Source organism: Gossypium raimondii, chromosome 13, assembly GCF_025698545.1.
Source record: "Gossypium raimondii isolate GPD5lz chromosome 13, ASM2569854v1, whole genome shotgun sequence".
Taxonomy (NCBI): domain Eukaryota; kingdom Viridiplantae; phylum Streptophyta; class Magnoliopsida; order Malvales; family Malvaceae; genus Gossypium; species Gossypium raimondii.
Genome location: NC_068577.1, coordinates 6,026,463 through 6,040,140, shown reverse-complemented (window position 1 = coordinate 6,040,140; position 13,678 = coordinate 6,026,463). Strand labels below are relative to the sequence as shown.

Below are 13,678 nucleotides of genomic sequence, written 5' to 3'. Positions count from 1 at the left end.
AGCATCGTACATGAGTTCAAAGGGCAATGTCTATTCTGGAGCAACCACAATCGGTGTTGCTACAAGTCACTTCTTGAGTTCCTTAAAAGCCTGCAAACATTGATCATCAAATTTAAAAGGCTTATTCTGTTCAAGTAAAGTACACAAGGAATCCTGTGTGTCCTAGAAAACTTCTAATACCCTTAACACTAGTGGACGGTGACAATTTTTTGATCACTTCTATTTTTGCTCTGTCTACTTCAATTCCTCGCTATGACACCTTATGTACTAGGACAATTCCTTCACGGACCATGAAATGACATTTCTCCCAATTTAATACTAGATTCGTTTCTTCACAACGACATAAAGCCATCATCAAATTTCGTAAACAGTATTTAAATCATTTCCGAACAAAGAGAATTCATCCATAAAAACTTCAAGGAAATTTTCCACCATGTCCGAGAATATGGCCATCATGCAATGTTTGAAAGTTGCTGAGGCATTGAATAACCCGAACAATATCCACCTGAATGTAAAAGTGCCATATGGACACGTGAAAGTTGTCTTCTCTTGATCTTTAGGTCTATGGTAATCTGATTATATCCTAAATAACCATCTAGGAAGTAATAAAAAGCCTTACCAACTAATCTATCCAACATTTTGATCGATGAATGGTAGAGGGAAGTGATCCTTCCTTGTTGTCTTGGTAAGCTTGTGGTAGTCCATACATAGTCTCCATCCTGTACCAGTAGAAGTCAATATGAGCTCATTGTTGACATTACTTACTACTGTGACACCCCTTTTCTTGGGTGCACATTGCATAGGACTTGCCCACAAGCTGTCGGAAATTGGGTAAATAATGCTAGCATCAAGCCACTTGATAATTCCTTTCTTGACAACTTACTTCATAATTGGATTTAGTTGTCTCTGCTATTCAATGGATTTGCTATAGAAATCTTCCAATAAAATTTTGTGCATACAAAATGTAGGGCTAATTCCCTTTATATCAGCAAGGGTCCAACTTAGTGGTCTTTCAGATCACCATAACACTTCTAACAACCTGTGACAGCCCGATTTCGACCCTAATCAGACATAGTGGTTTCGGGACCACAAATCTGAGTCAAAAAAATATTTTAATATTATTTTATGATTTTATTATGTGTGAATTTGATTGTGTGAAATTTTCGTGTTTAAATTGTGTTGTTTGAGTAACTGATTAAAGAAAAAGGACTTAATTGCGTAAAAATAAAAAAATTAAGGGTTAAAGCTAAAAGTATTTAATTGTTGTTGTCTTTTAAATTGGGAGGTTTAAACATGAAATTAGACCACTAAATAGTTAGTGGATGGCTAAGGACAAAACTAACCTTATTACATATATATGTTATATTTATTTAAATAAGGTTAAATTAGTAATTAACAAATATTATAATATAATATAGTTAAAAGCATAAAATATTATATTATTATCATCTTTCTTAGCCGAAATCAAGAAGGAAGAAAGTCATGAAAGCTTAGTTAAGTTTCGGCCATCTTCAAGCTTAAATTCAAGGTTCGTTTTTGTTCGGTTTTTGATAATTTTTACGTTTTTGAGATCGTTGCTTCGAATACTTCAAAACCCATGCTTTAATTTTGTGAATTGTTGATAATTTTGAAATGTAACATTGATGAATGCTTGAGCTTTGTGATGGTTGATGATGAAATATGAAAGATATGTGAAAGATTAGCATGTTTTGTCTTTGAATTTTTGATGAATTTGAGTAAATAGGGTTAAATTGTAAAAATATTTTTTTAGGGGCTAAAATGTGAAATAAATGAAATGTATGCGCTTTTAAAATCCCTAGGAATATTCAGCCATAAAGGAGTGTAGTCAAATTTTGTGTATTTTGTGCTTTAAGCAAAAAGAGCTAAATTGTAAAAAGTGTGAAATGTTATGGGAAAAATTGTAATTGTCCCATTTATGTGTTTTTTGGTTAAATTGAATAGAATGGTGTTTAAACAAGTTTAATTTGAATATGTTTAGATTAAGAATTAAAGAAATCAGTTTTGGATCGGGGAAAAACAAAGGTGGTCGAGTAGCCGATTTAACAGTCGATGACATTCGAGGTAAGTCTCTAAGCATTTAATTGATGTTAAATTTGATAATATATAAATATCACATTATGAATGAAAATTTTTGTGAATATATTGTGTATGGCCGAATGTGTATTGAATCAGAGAAATGCATTTTTGAGTTTGATTTGATCCGGTTTCTGAATTCAAAAGCCCCGTACGAACCTTAGGAATAGATAGGATACTTATGTAATGACATAGGATTTTTGATGTGTTTTCGTGTAAGACCACGTCTGGGACGTTGGCATCAACTTGTGTTTACGAGTAAGACCCTGTCTGGGACTGTGGCACCGATTTGTGAATACATGTAAGACCACGCCTGGGACGTTGGCATTGTACAAGCTTTTCGACTATTCCACGTATCCTTTTTAATTCTGAACAGTTCAACGGCCAATGTTAATTAATGACCGAGTGTGGAAACAAATTTAGAAGTTCAGGCATGTATTTATGCCATGCTATGAAGTTAAGGTAAGTTTATATTGAATTGATGGTTCAAGATTAATTGATAAATGTAAAATGTGTAAGTAGGTTTGTATTTATAAGTGATTTGGTTCTATTAGTACAATTATAATTTATGACATGAATAAGATACATGTATTTAAGTATTTATTCATTTGACTTTATAAAGCTAAATGTATATATAAATATTTTATTCAGTAGCTTGGTTAATTGGTTGATATTAATGTTAATGTGAAAAATATTTGCTTATGACTTACTAAGCTGCTAAAGCTTACTGTGTGTATATTTATTCTTTGTTTTATAGATTATGGAATTGGTTACGAGCTCGGGGATCGTTAGCAAGACTTATCACACTATCGACAGTTTCCTTCGGTACTTTACTAAGTTGATCTTGAGTATATGACACGTATAGCATAGTTAATATGTTGATTTTGGAACTAATGTGTATGTTTAATTAATAGCCATGTGAAAATGGCTTATCTCCTTTTTGTTTGGGTTTGGTATTGATGCATATGGTAAAATAAGTAAAATGGATATTTTTCTTGTGTATATTCAGATATAGTTTATGTTTATATTAGGTATATAGTTGTTATGAAATTGTGTTGGGTGATTCGGTTATAAGATGAATCAAAGATCGAATGTATATATATATTGGTTAATGTTAAGTGGAATGTAAGTGTGAATAGGTATTAGTGAGTATGTCATAGTTGTATGTTGTGATTTGGTTTTCGTCTTATATATACATTCAGTTATGGTTTGATTACATGTTAGGTATTATAATTTATAGTTAAGTGCATAAATTGTTATACACATTTAAATATATATATATGCATGGTTCGTTTAGTAGGTGGTACTATATTGATTTGATGTAATTTAACCAAATTAATTTAAGTATGAGTAATGAATGTATTAGTTGATGAGTATTTTACTTTGTACTTAATTTATTATGAAATTATACATCTTGGGTTGAAACTTATATGTTAAGGGATATTATATATTTTTTTTGTCTTGCCAAATGTGGTATGTTTAGCCTTATACTTTGTAGTTCAAGTTATAATTACGTTTGAATTACTTGTGCATAGATTGATTAAAATTTTAATAAGTGATAATTAAGTATATTGAAATAATATATTTATAAATAGAGTGTATTTGAAACATGTTTAGTTTGAAGATGTTGGTGATTATAAAAAATTTGGTTTGGGTGTGTATTCTATCAATAAGCAGGTCATGTGCCTTATTAGAGGATAGGGTATATTCGCTAAAGCCTGAAATTATTGATCACATTAAAATAGGTATTTGTTTTGTTGAATATTTTTATATGTTTGAATAATTCTTGTGTACTTTGGTTTAATTGAATCGGTAAAATGTATACTTTTATTTTTCTTGAATGGTTAGTATATGTACTTGAATTAATTATTAAGTATGCAAATTTGGTATTCTTGATTTGACTCATTTTGTTTATGTTATAAAAAAATTTATAAGTTAACTGAAATTACAAATAGGCTTTATGTTCGGTAATATCCCGTAACCCCAATCCGGCGACGGACACGGGTTTGAGGTGTTACATAACCTGTCCTCTTGCTCAAGTGTTAGCTTAGCAGAAATTACAATTGGAAAAATACTGTTATTTCCCAAATATGCATATTCCAAATGTTATGGTAGAGGTTTTAAATCTAGAGCGAGATATTCCTCTACAAATGGTTTAAGACGCTTAAAAGATCGTTCTGATAAATCAAGGGATCCAAATTTCTTCCCTAGCCTATCAATTATTTGCTCGGATTCCATAATTTCACCAAGCTCTTCAAAACTTATTGTGTCACATTGCTCCATCAAATCGTCTTCACTGTCAGAATTGTTGTATCAAAATTTTGTGAATTCGTCCACTGTTGATTCTATCAAGTCAATGGCGTCACATTCCTCATTCTAATTCATGCATTTTAATGCATTAAACACATTAAAAGTAACCTATTGATCATTCACTCTAATGGTTAGCTCGCACTTCTATACATCAATTCGGGCCCTGCTAGTAGCAAGAAACAGTCTTCTAAGAATAATTGGTACATCATGATCAGCCTTACATTCTAAAATAAGAAAATCTATAGGAAAGATAAATTTATCCACTTTTACCAATACATTTTCAATTTTACCTTCTGGATGGGCGTAAGATCGGTCAGCCAATTGCAACGTTATGTGGTAGATCTTGCTTTCCGAATTCCTAGCTTCCTGAAAATAGACATAGACATTATATTTATACTTGCTAAAAAATCACATAATGCTTTTCCTACATAATGATTTCCAATTGAACATGGGATAGTGAAACTCTCTAGGTCCTTTATCTTTGGAGGCAACTTATTCATCAATGTTACTATGCACCCTTCAGTGAGAGCAACAATCTCAAATTCTCCTAACCTATGTTTCTTCGACAATATATCTTTCATGAATTTCACGTTCTAGGTCCTTTATCTTTAGAGGCAACTTATTCATCAATGTTACTATGCACCCTTCAGTGAGAGCAACAATCTCAAATTCTCCCAACCTATGTTTCTTCGACAATATATCTTTCATGAATTTCACGTAATTGGGCATTTGCTCCAAAACTTCGACTAGAAATATATTAATGTGGAGTTGCTTCAAAAATTCCAAAAATCTTTTAAACTGAGATCTTTTTTGGAATTATGGAATCGTCGAGGAAAAGGTAGAGGCGGTCGTCCTTCAAGTTGTTGATATTGTTTTCCTGTGGCATTTTTTGTTGGCAACCTGATCTGATTTTATCATAACATTTTCCTGCTTATCCATTTCAAATGTTGTATGCTTTTCATATGCTTATCCTCTCTTACCACGGCATCGTGAACAACACCACTCAACCGAGTCTCGTTTGTAAGGGTGATTACTTTACAATGATCCTTGCCTTGTGTTCTTGAATTCTTGGTATCACTCGGCAATGCTCCTTGTGGCCTTGAATTAAGAGCATTCGCTATTTTCTCCACTTGATTTTCAAGCGCTCGGAGAGATACAGCCTGACTCTAAATTACAACATCATTCTTGGCCATATATTCTTTTAACAAAACTTCAATAGAAGTAGGAGATGATGCTTGACATATTGGTTATTTTGCCTTGGCATAGGTTGAACATAACCAGGCGGTGCACTGTTGACATTCTGTCTTGCGGCATTGTTGAAGTTTCCTGCACCTTAATTACCCCAACTAAAATTCAGATGTGGCTTCCACCTTGAATTGTAAGTGTTGGAATATGGATTGTTGTTTCGGTTGGAATTACCCAAATAGCATACTGACGCTGGATTTGATGGGAATTTTTCAAACACATGACTTTCACCGCAATAAACACATGGCAAGTCTGCTGATTTCATTTCATGGGCTACAGTTGGATTTTTCATGATTTTAATCATATTAGCTAGAGAAGATACTTGGGCCATTAACAAAGGGATTACATCAAGCTCGGTGGTACCGGTAGCTCTCTTACCTGTCCCAGCTCTTGTGGTTAGATATTGATAATCGTTGTTGGCAACCTTTTCTAAGATCTCGTATGCTTGATTATAATTTTTGTCCAAAAAAGTACCATTGGCAGACGCATCAACTACCATCCTTGTGTATGCATTCAACCCATTGTAAAACATCTCCATTTGAGTCCAATGCTGGAATCTATGCATCGGGCATTTCTCAATTAACTCATTAAATCGTTCTAAAGCTTCATATAGTATCTCGTCCTCCATCTGCCAAAAAGACGTAATATCATTTCTCAACTTGGCATTCATAGTATGCAAGTTGTACCATATCAAGAATCTCTAGAAAAGATCATTCCATGGTTGGCATTTATCCATAGTATGCCATTGTTCGCGATGACAAAGCATTTATCCATGCTCTTGCATGATCTCTTAAAGAATATGGAAAGAGCTTTAGCTTCAAGGTGTTTTTTGGAACACCCTACTATTTGAATGAATCACATACTTCTAAAAAGAGTCTTAAATGTAATTGTGGTCTTAAGTGGGTAGTCCACCGAACTGTCCTACTATTTCTAACGTCTAGAATATTACCAGTTTCAACTCGAATTGTTGAGCTTGTATGGTTGGTTTGACTATCCCTCGATTCAAATCATTAAGCATTGGGATGACATGCTCTCTAATTAGCCTATCTCGATCATCCACCACACATCTAATGGGAGAATTTTTATTGCGATCATTTAGATTACCATTAAGATCATTCCTATTTCCAGCCATTTTTCTCAGGTCTTTTCTCTTTATTCGCTAGGTTCTGTCAATATATGGATCAAAAAGGTATTTTGTGTTAGTAGGAATGCCTCTTCTTATGCACTGATGGCAAACCTATAAAAAGTAAATACACTAAGTTAAATAAAACTACTAAGTAAAATAACCAAACCAAATTTTACCAAATTGTCAATCCCCAATAATAGCGTCAAAAACTTATCGTGTGTAAAATGATATGTGATTTTGTACAAGTATACATGTCAGTTAAAGTAATAAAGTGATGAGTGAATATAGTTCTCACGAGGATCGGATTGAGGTGAAAAAGTGGTCAAATTATTATAATAAAATTCAATTAATGCTATGGCAAAGCGATAGTAAATATGTAGTGGCAATTAAAGGAATAATGATGTATGCAATATGTGGAATTAATGAATACTTAGAAATTATATGGCAAAATAAGAGTAGAAATATAATGGCAATTATGAGAATTACTATGGGAATATTATGTAAATGAACAAATAAATAACTAATAATGACGTGGCAAAGATATTATCGCAAAGAATAAAAGCTATACGATGTGGATTTGGAAGGTCAGGATTACCCAGAATTGACCCTTACTATCAATAATGCCTTGGAAAAATCGTATCTACTTTATTGCAAAGAAAAGTTCTAAAATGACCTGCCTCTCACGAAAGCAAAACCTCAAGTTACCTTGCCCGTATCTATAGACTTTTTAGATATCTTGCATGGGTTCCTTCTGTATGATCGTGACTATGTCTAGATTCGACTACAAGTGTCTATCGAATACTTGCTCATTTCATTTAATTTTAATCCGATCAACCCAACCCTTTCGAAATGAGAATTAGTTTATAAGTATGCGAAGAGTCTTCTGTGTCTAGAGATCATCTGCATTTTAGTTAAGAAATAAGAACAATCAAATGAAACAGTAAAGTAAATTAGAGATATACTGCATCCTTAAAAATAGTTTAAGGTTTCATCAAAAGTAATCCCAACCCTATGAGATTTAGCTCATGGGCTGGGAAATAAAATTCCAAACCAAAATATTATCCGACATTGTGTTCAACTACTTCAATGCAATCTTTTGAAGGAACACTAATGGAACTAACAAAATAACTTCAGGAAACAACTTTCGCTTTCCAAGTCCATACTTTGGCATCACAACAACTTGTGATGGCTAAGAAGGACTGCTTTTGACTTTCTTTCTTTTGTGCGGCCGAACCCTTATTCACACCTAAGGATCTCTGTCACTTTTTCTTGCCCTTTGTGAGGTCCCCTTCATCGGATTTTATAGATAGATTAGGCTAGGGTTGGCTAACAACTTGTGATTATCTTTTCCTCTTTCAGGGGGATTTATCTGGTAAAAGTTTGAATTTGAACTAAGATTGCTGCGGGGAAAATGTTGACTTGGCTTTCCTGGCATTGCCATGACATCCGTGCTAGCAAACTATCTGCACTTTGCCCTAACAAAACTTCACTCCTTTATTTCCTCGTTCCAAAACTTGTTCCTGCCATACAAAAAAATCCATTACAAGTTATTAAAAGCGCCTAATTTGAAAACAGTCGAAGTCCTAATGCAATATTAAACATGCTAACTAAAATGTCCTAAAATGCAACAAAATGTACTTAAGTTCAAGTAATTAGCTAGGTCTAGAGGCATTAAATTTAACTCTTTTCAAGAGTTATTAGTAGCAAAGATGATTATACCTCTACGAGTGTTTATATTATTTATCTTATTCGTCATCCTATTTCTTGGTTATCCATAAAAAATGCACAATTTCTTAGCCATCCACAGATGCTATGTATCAATTAGTTGCCGCTAATACTTTAGAAATCAATTGGATTTATTCTCTTCTCATAGAGCTTGGAGTCAATCTTCCTACACAGCCTCTTATTTATTATGGCAATGTTGGTGCCAGATACTTCTGCTTTAATCCAGTCTTTCATTCACGAATGAAACATGTTGCAATTGCCCATCCCTTTATTCAAGATCAAGTTCAATCAGGCACTATTCATGTTTCTCATGTTTCCTCAACAGATCAACTTGTTGATGCTCTTACGAAACCGATTCCACAAAAACGCTTCCAAGTATTAAGGGTTAAGATTGGTGTCTCCTTCAGAGCTAGATCTTAAGGGGGCATATTAGAGAATTAATTCCCAAAGATATTCTACATATTTTAATTAGTTGTAATTCCCTAATTCTAGTTGTAATCCCCTAATTCTATGATAGTTCCCAAGCATTCCCTCAGTCCCCACAATCCCAACTGCAGTTCCCTCTATTCCTTTATGTTTTCCACCACATTCTCATTCTACTCCTTGAAATACCTCATGTTTTTTATCTGCTACATACTGGATCTAGTTTAATAAGGATTTTAGTCGCCTTTATGTCTTTATTATAAGTATTGATTTAGCCCACTTATATTTCTTTGTATAAATGAGAGTTCTCCAATTCCAATTATTTGGTGTACTTTGATATATTGTTGCTTATTATATATGGGGTATTTATATATTGATGTTCTATCCATGACGTAATTAATTACTATTATACCATTGTTAACATAAGTTTGGCTAATTAAGAAAATAATCAAACGATAAATGCAGTTCAGATAGTGAGCAGCCATACATCGAGAAGATGCCACTGCTGATATAATGATTCCTGCTTCATTATCTCTTCTAAGTTATCCATTTACATACGATTACTTTCCTCTTTCAATATATTTCCAAGATAATATTTTATATGCATGTCAAATTATGTATTAAATTAGGGTGGTCGGTTTCGTACAGATTTTGATTATACTAATTTGTGTGCACGGTTTCAATTTTACACCGAAATATTAGTGTTTTTAAAATTAGATCGATAATCAAATCAATCAGATCATTAATTCTCGATCCCATAGGTTTAACCACCGATACAATTAATTTACTATTCAACAATATAAAATAATATTAATAACCCCAAATTCATCTATTTTAAGGCTTTGAATTTTAAAACCCTCTCCCCATATTTCATCTCCCCATCTTTCATCTTTCCTAATTTGTCTTTTTTTTTTCCTTTGATTGAATGTTATAAGTCCATCTTAAGTTTTTTAGGAGAAAAAAAACTTATTTTAGTAGAAAAAGTAATAAGAGAAATGGTGCTTATTTGTTTATGTTGTGAAAATACGACTTAATCGGCTGATGATTTGTAATTTAACTGCAGTTTACTCTAGTTCTCGGGTTCATCAATTCTTGGTCTGTTTGGTTTGGTTTCATTAACATTACGAAACACCCAACACCCTTTTTCTACACTGGTGAAAATTTCAGTCCGTACCAATTGTACCAACTTATTCCGATCAATTCCAGTCACACCTGCCAGAACATAATACACCGTATTGTGCATGAATAATATTAAAAATATAAAACTTTTAACTATTTACTATTATGCCAAAAACTTAATTGAAACCTTACTAATTAAAAATGCTACATCGGAATGTAAAGTTTTTTAAAAATAGAATATACTTTCACATTCAAAATATAATTAAGAAAAATCCTGTTGAAACCATTTTTTTTGAAAACGGTGTCGACTTTTTATTTTAAAGAAAAAGAAAAACGTGTCATTTTTATGAGGTGTGATCGGGTCACTTCGTAACGGTTTAATTTATTAAAACAATAATTTTGGTGTACGAAATTCAAAAAACAGGTTCAGGAGTCAATTACGTACGAGGAAGGATTAGCACCCTCGTAACCTCCAAAATTGGTACCTAATTGATTAATTAATGTCTTAGTGTCAGAAATTGAAAACTCGAAAAGGATTTAAAATATGATCCCTCTTTATTAATGTTAATTTTTAAGAAAAATGTTTGAATAAATTGAAACGAATGGCAAAGACCCTTTGGTCTCGAGAATATAAATGTCACATCCCGTAAGTTAGGACACGACATTTTAAACCCTCGAGAACAAGCTTACCTTTAGAAATTTTTATTCAAAACTTAGGTATTTTAAATTTAGAAGGATGTTCGGTTGTTTAGATTTAACGAGAAAATTGAAACCCCGTAAGTTAGGGTACGGCTTCTCGAATTTCCAAAAACGAAACATTGCCTTATTTTTGAATTTTTTTTTTGAATAATAGCGATTACAAAACCTAAACGATGCGTGCTATTTAGTTGAAATATAATAAAATGGCCATTGTGAACAAAGGAAAAAAATTTAAATGCAACCTTTGAAATGATTTTAATGAAATGTGATGGAATGATAATATACAACATGGTATAATAATTTACTGAATAAAATATTACACTAAGGAATCACAATAACTTGAAAATACGAATAAATGAATTATAATACACATAATGGCAATAATCACACAACACATGTCACTTTAATATCAATATGTAAAAAACAATTTAAAGTAAATAATCTAAAAGGTTTAAAATAAATGGTAAATGAAGCAATTTAAAGAAAATAATAATAAAAAGTTTAAAATGAATAATATATAAAATAAATTTAAAATAAATAATATACAAAATGGTTGAAAATAAACCATATGGAAAAACTTATCATAAATAAAATATAAAACAGTTTAAAATATATATAAAGTAATTTAAAATAAATAATATATATAATAGTTTAATATAATACACAATAAAACAATTTGAAATGAATGCCATATAAAACAATTTAAAATGAATAAAGTATAAAATAGTTTAAAATAATAATATATGAAAAAAGCTTAAAATAAGTAATAATAAAAAGTTTAAAATAAGTAATATAGTAAAAGATTTTAAAATAAATAAATAAACAAGTTTGCAAAAAGGTTGAAATCAAACAAATTAAGGACTAAATCATAATAAAAATGAAATTTAAAAGTAAAAATTTTGACAAAATAAACAAATGAGGACTAAAATAAAAAAACACAAAAAGGCCGAGGACCAAATGGGTAAAAACCCCAAATTCAGACATGTGTCCATTTTTCAAAGCGTCAGTGGAGCAAGGACTCGATTGAAATGCACCGCAAATTTTGGGGTTAAATTTATAAAATAAATGAATAAACAAAAGGACTAAATTAAAAAGAACAAGAATGCGGAAGGGTCAAGGGCGTAAATATCCCATTGAATGAAAACACGAAGATCCCCCTGGAGCGATTCGGGTCCCACGGTTTTAAGGCTCAAAACGACGCCATTTTGGGGCTATGGAGGCTAGCCCTAAACGATGTCGTTTCATAGGCTTATAAAAGTCAAAATTTTTTAAAAAAAATTTCATCTTCCTCGTTTCACACAGAAAAAAACTAAAACACCCTAAAATATTCTCTCAACCCCCCTTTTGGCCGGCCGAACTCCGACCTAGCTCCAGTCACCGGAGCACCGTGACGGCCGCCGGTCACGGTGGTCGGAGATAAAAAAATTATCCATTTTTGGCCTTTTTGACTCTCGATTCCAAAAATGTCGTCTTTCATCGGAGACGACAACCTCGACCCCCCTCCACGACGGCGTAAACACCAAAAAAGGTAAGATTCGGTCTCTCCCTTTTCTATTTTATTTTTATTTTCTTTTGAAACACAAATAAGGAAAGAGATAACAAAAATAGAGAAAAATAAAAAATATAGAAGAGTAAAAAAGGATACTTTTTTTTAATCTGATTTGTTTCAAAACCTCTTTTCTTTTTATTTCTAACTTTTCTTTGATTTTTCTCTTTTTTTTACTACTCTGGTGTGCGTTTGTAAAAAAAAATACAAAGAGGACATTTCGGCTTTTATAGCCAAGTTACAACTTTTAATTTCTATTTTTTTTTCTAGTTCTTTCTTCAACTGTTTTGCATTGATTTCTCTCTGCAGGTGTCAGACGCGTGTGACGCGCTTAGAGGTGGCAAGCGTGCGGCGGCCAGGAGCAGGCCTAAGGGCTACGGCTAGGAACGGCGGTTGTATTAGGGTTTCTGTTGCTAGTTTAGGTTATGGGTTGTTTGGGCTTGTAAAGTTTGGGTAGTGGTTTTTAAGTAATTTGGGTTTATTTATTGTAAACGGACTCTTTATATTTTGGACTCAATTTTTATTCTTGGTTTTGTTTTGGTTTTGGCACTAGGCCCGGGTAAAATTGGGCTATTATAGCTACCCCTCTTTGTTCATTGTCATGTAACGAGAATGGACCAAAGACTTTAAAAGGGCCAATTTTGCCCAGTCTTACCAAGTCTTCACTTTTTGGTGCTTCTTCTCTTGAAGGAGTCTTATTCCATCCCACTGCATCTTCAGGGGTTAGGAAGATAGGATTGGTGGCATCAATCTGCTCCACTACAACTTCAGGAAGATAAGATCCGCCATAATTTGAAGCTTTAATATGTTCCACTGCGACGCCAGTGAAATAAGATTCGCTGTCTTAAGTTTGCTCCGCTGCAACTTTAGGGAGATAAGGCTGATGGCTTCAATATGCTCCACTGTAACTTTAAGAAGATAAGATCCGCCATAATTTGTAGTTTTCATCTGTTCCACTGAAACACCAGGGAAATAAGATTTGCTGTCTTCAGTCTGTTCCGCTGCAACTTCAGGAAGATAAGGCTGGTGGCTTCAATATGCTCCACTGCAACTTCAGAATGATAAGATCCGCCATAATTTGTAGCTTTAATCTGTTATAATGCAACTCCAGGGAAATAAGATTCGCTGTGTTCAGTCTACTCCGCTGCAACTTCAGGGAGATAAGGCTGGTGGCTTCAATCTACTCCACTACAACTTCGGGAAGATAAGATCAGCCATAATTTGTAGCTTTAATCTGTTCCACTACAACGCCAGGGAAATAAGATTTTCTGTCTTCAATCTGCTTCGCTGCAACTTCAGGGAGATAAGGCTAGTGGCTTCAATCTACTCCACTGCAACTTCAGGAAGATAAAATCCACCATAATTTCTAGCTTTAATCTGTTCAACTACAA

The 13,678-nt window shown here is 33.0% G+C and overlaps 1 long non-coding RNA gene and 1 other non-coding gene across 2 annotated transcripts in view; both read left to right on the top strand.

The window, feature by feature from the left end:
* The window catches only part of LOC128036103 (uncharacterized), a 30,005-nt gene extending 26,901 nt beyond the window's left edge, over positions 1-3,104 (top strand). Inside the window, exons 2-3 of the long non-coding RNA XR_008193003.1 lie at positions 2,000-2,082; positions 2,852-3,104. This is a non-coding gene — a long non-coding RNA (uncharacterized LOC128036103). The remainder of the gene's footprint in view (positions 1-1,999; positions 2,083-2,851) is intronic.
* Positions 3,105-6,203: 3,099 nt separating this feature from the next.
* Positions 6,204-6,310, top strand: LOC128036435 (small nucleolar RNA R71). Its single transcript, XR_008193230.1, has one exon. It is a non-coding gene; the product is annotated as a small nucleolar RNA R71 (small nucleolar RNA).
* Positions 6,311-13,678: the final 7,368 nt, after the last annotated feature.